We start from the raw sequence: 3,860 nt of genomic DNA, 5'->3' as shown, positions 1-3,860 counted from the left end.
TATGTAATTTTGTGCTTTTGGTCTCTTTCTTTTTTCTTAAGCGTGTACTGCTGTCCCTGATGCAGTCAAAGTTAATTTACTATTTTCATTTGCATCATTTATAGTAGAGTAAGTTGACTTTGGTATGCATTAACCAATTTTGTGATAGTATGTAATGCCCAATCAAGTTTCTCAATCAAAGATTGAGCACTACAGTAGTACGAGAGACATTGATATAAGAGCATTATTTGATTAGTAATCTAACCATACCTTCATGTTTCTTAGCACCATTTGGCAAAACAACCCCTTGATAAAAAAAAATGGCATTTATGTAGACTGAACCTTCCAACCATCGTGCCGTCTTATGTTTTTTAAAAAAAAGGCATTTATGCTTTTGATCTCTCGTATCGGATGTAGTATCGAACTATTATTACTTATTAGCGATGACTGTGCTTTTGGTCTCTAAAAAAAAAAGGTCTCTCTCTTTAAGACATTTGAAAGATGTGTGTCGGATGGTTCTCTTATGTATCGTGTGCTTTTTGGTCTCTCTCTCTCTTTTTTTTTAATGTATTAAAGTTGACTTTGGTATGCATTAACCAATTTGACGCCCAATCTAGTTTTCTCAGTCTAAAAGATTGAGCACTACAGTAGTAGGAGAGACATTGATAAGAGCATTATTTGATTAGTTTTCTAACCATACAGTATTTTCATAACACCATTTGGCTAATGACCCCTTAATTGAAAAAACGGGGGTTCATGTAGACTGAACCTTCCAACCATCGTGCCGTCTTATGTTTTAGAGACTCCATTACACGCCGTTTCTTTTGCTTTGTAGACTCCACTACATGCCGTTTCATATAGGGGAGAGACAAAACACCCCGATCGTGTTTCTCCGACAAACACCGCCTGAGACACCGAGGAAGAAGACGACTTTGCCATCAATTGAACGGAAGATTGAATCCGTTCACCAGTCTCGTCTCTCACCGAAAAAGTTCCTCCTTTCTCTTTGTTTAGCTCTACATTTAGTAACTTGTTTCTTCCTCTGAATCAATCCCTTCCACTTTGAGATAGATAGGTCCGTTCGAATCTTACTCATTGATCAAAAGCCCTAGACTTTAACATAGATTTTTTCTTTTTAAGTTCATGAGAAAGTAGTATGGTTTGGTCATGATTACTTTCTTCTCTTGTGTTGATTTGGTAAATTCTTAAACAATGCAGCAGGGAATTAGAAAAATCTGTGCTGTGAGCTTTGGGATTTGAAGGATGCTGTGAAGTATATGTGTGGTGATATGCGTACCAAGTACCTCGCTTTCTTGAGGTAATACAACGCTACTAGTTGCAATTTGATTGGAAGATTCTTGTCTTGTCTTGGTCGTGTACTGGCATGAGGATAGAGAGAGTCTATTGTTCTGTTATAGGTCTCTCCCCATGAGTATAAATGAGAGTTGTGAGAGCGACATGCTCACTGTAGTGTTCTGCTGTGCTACTTTCTGAGATTCATATCTTTATGTATTGTTTTTTTTTGTTTTGTTTTGTGTAGAATATCTGAATGGAGCACGAGTTGGTTGAGCTACGGAAGCAAGCATTTGTTAGTTAATAACCTTGTAGGAACTTATTTGGATCCATTTGAATTCATTTTTTTAGACATCATCATTGTTTCGGTGTGAATTGCATAAAGTTAATCTTTTGATGTTCTTTCCTGTAGGTTACACAACTCTCCCCATCAAAACTGAAAACCGCAGGAGCACCTGTGCACCGTTGCGTCCCAGCATGCTGGAGAGTTTCTCTTGACTTTTCCTCGGGCATATCATGCTTGATTTAACTGTGCTGAAGCTGTGAATGTACTGGCTGCCTCATTGGCAAATTGCTATAGAGTTATACTGCCCACAGGGTAGAAAAACGTCCATCTCGCATGATAAATTGTTGCTTGGGAAGCAAGAGAAGTAGTGAAAGCAGACGACTGGCAAAAATACAATAGACAACTTGAGGTGGAAAGAGTTTAGTGGAAAGGATGGGATTTTGGAAAGACACTCAAAGGTATATATGTCTTTTCTCTTCTTTCTTGAAGTTTAGATGCCTATCAAATGTGTATGACTTGAAAATCCTGTAGTCTACGAGGTATCTTGGTAATGATGGATCGTTGCTATGGTTTTATATAGGCACGCATTGATATGGAACGTACACGAAGAGAGCTTCTGTGCAGCTCTTCACTTTCATCGAAGATACATAGTAATTTTGATGTTATTGTTAAAACACGTTTTACGTGTTGGTCGGCATGGACGGTGACGACATGGACGGTGACGATATGGACGGTGTGTTGAAATTGTTTACGTTGGTTTTGTCAAAGATTGTGAGCTCACCAAACACCTTCTTCATGCTTATAAAAGGAGAGCTGAGGTGAAGAAGAAAGGCATCCCAAAAACAAGAAAACAAAGATAGAACGAGAGAAGAGAAAACAGTTCAACATCACTCTATTAGTATTGACGTCTGTTTTGAAAGTCCAAAGTACATTGAACTGAAAGAGATTATAAAAAAATCAACTCTGATAATACTCTTTTTTCTAATTTTAGCTCTTAAAGTTATATTTTAGCACTAATAGATAAAAACATTTTTGACTGTGTTTCATTACAAAATGGAGGAAATGATAGTGTTACAATTTGATTGATAGATATATAAAAATCCTTATTGTTTATTATTTGAAATAACTTAGACAAACAACATTTTAAAAGAGAGCATTTTCGGTTTCGTCAACTTCCAGTTTTAGTTTCGGTTTGGTTCATGAATCGCTTGCCCTGCTTGCTGCCAAAAGAAAAAAAATCAATTCATATAAACATCAGTGTCACTGTTAGAGAGAAAGTGGGAAGTACAGAGACATATTGTATGAATATTATTACTTGTAAGCAAGACAATGTGTAATGCACATCACTTGTTATATGGTGGTATACACTACAAGAAAACAGCGGTATTCCGACGGACATTCCGACGGAAAATGAAATCCTCGGAATATCCCGAGGAATTTCCGAGGATATTCCGAGGAAACACAAAATTTGGGTTCCTCGGAATTTCCTCTGAATATACCGACGGAATTCCGAGGAAATATCAATCCGTCGGAATATTCTTATGGAATACCGAGGAAAAATGTGTTCCTCGGAAAAAACCGATGAATTCCGAGGATATATTATAGCCGTTAGAGAGCCGTTGGAGTATTTTAATAATTCCGAGGAAATTCCGACGAACTAGCCGTTGGCGTCGGAATTCCGTCGGAATTTCCTCGGTCTGTCGGCAGGATTTTAACTATAAATACAAGCACCCCTCTTCCTCTTCATTTACTCCATATCTTCATCCTCCCTCTTATTTTCTTTACACACGAATTTGATTCATAAAAAACATGTCTTCTTCAAATTATTTTCGTTCTTGGATCGATCGACCTCATTTGGATCCGAACACGAGATTGCTTAGGGAAGAATACCAACGAGGTATAACCGAATTCATGGGGTTAGTTCACCGATAACCGGAAGCAAAAACAGGTATGTTAAGATGTCCTTGCTCTAATTGTAAAAATAGAAAGATTATTAAACAGTGGGATGTTTGGACTCATCTATATTTGAGTGGGTTTACACGAAGTTACAAAATTTGGTATCATCATGGGAAAACTGATTATGAACATGGTAGTACTAGCGAGCCTCAGCCAGCGGTTAGATTAGAAGAACCAATTAGAACGGATGTAGATTATGGTGTAGGTACTGAGCAGATGGTAAATGATCATTTTAGAGGGGAAGATTTACCCAATGCACAAGCTAGGAGATTTTATGATATGTTGGATGCTGGAAAGCAACCATTATACGAAGGTTGCAGAGATGGTCATTCAGCTTTATCATCTG

At 37.6% G+C, this 3,860-nt stretch overlaps 1 long non-coding RNA gene across 2 annotated transcripts; it reads left to right on the top strand.

Annotated features, from left to right (window-relative positions):
- Positions 1 to 852: 852 nt before the first annotated feature.
- LOC106428283 lies at positions 853 to 2,575 on the top strand. Of its 2 annotated transcripts, none has more exons than XR_001285597.3 (5): positions 853 to 1,054; positions 1,198 to 1,297; positions 1,520 to 1,583; positions 1,685 to 2,016; positions 2,139 to 2,575. It is a non-coding gene; the product is annotated as an uncharacterized LOC106428283 (long non-coding RNA). The 2 variants fall into 2 exon arrangements; XR_001285598.3 differs by having other exon boundaries at positions 854 to 1,054; positions 1,201 to 1,297.
- Positions 2,576 to 3,860: the final 1,285 nt, after the last annotated feature.

Source organism: Brassica napus, chromosome C8 (genome assembly GCF_020379485.1).
Source record: "Brassica napus cultivar Da-Ae chromosome C8, Da-Ae, whole genome shotgun sequence".
NCBI lineage: Eukaryota > Viridiplantae > Streptophyta > Magnoliopsida > Brassicales > Brassicaceae > Brassica > Brassica napus.
The sequence above is the reverse complement of the archived record's forward strand: the minus strand, read 5'-3'. Positions and strand labels throughout refer to the sequence as shown.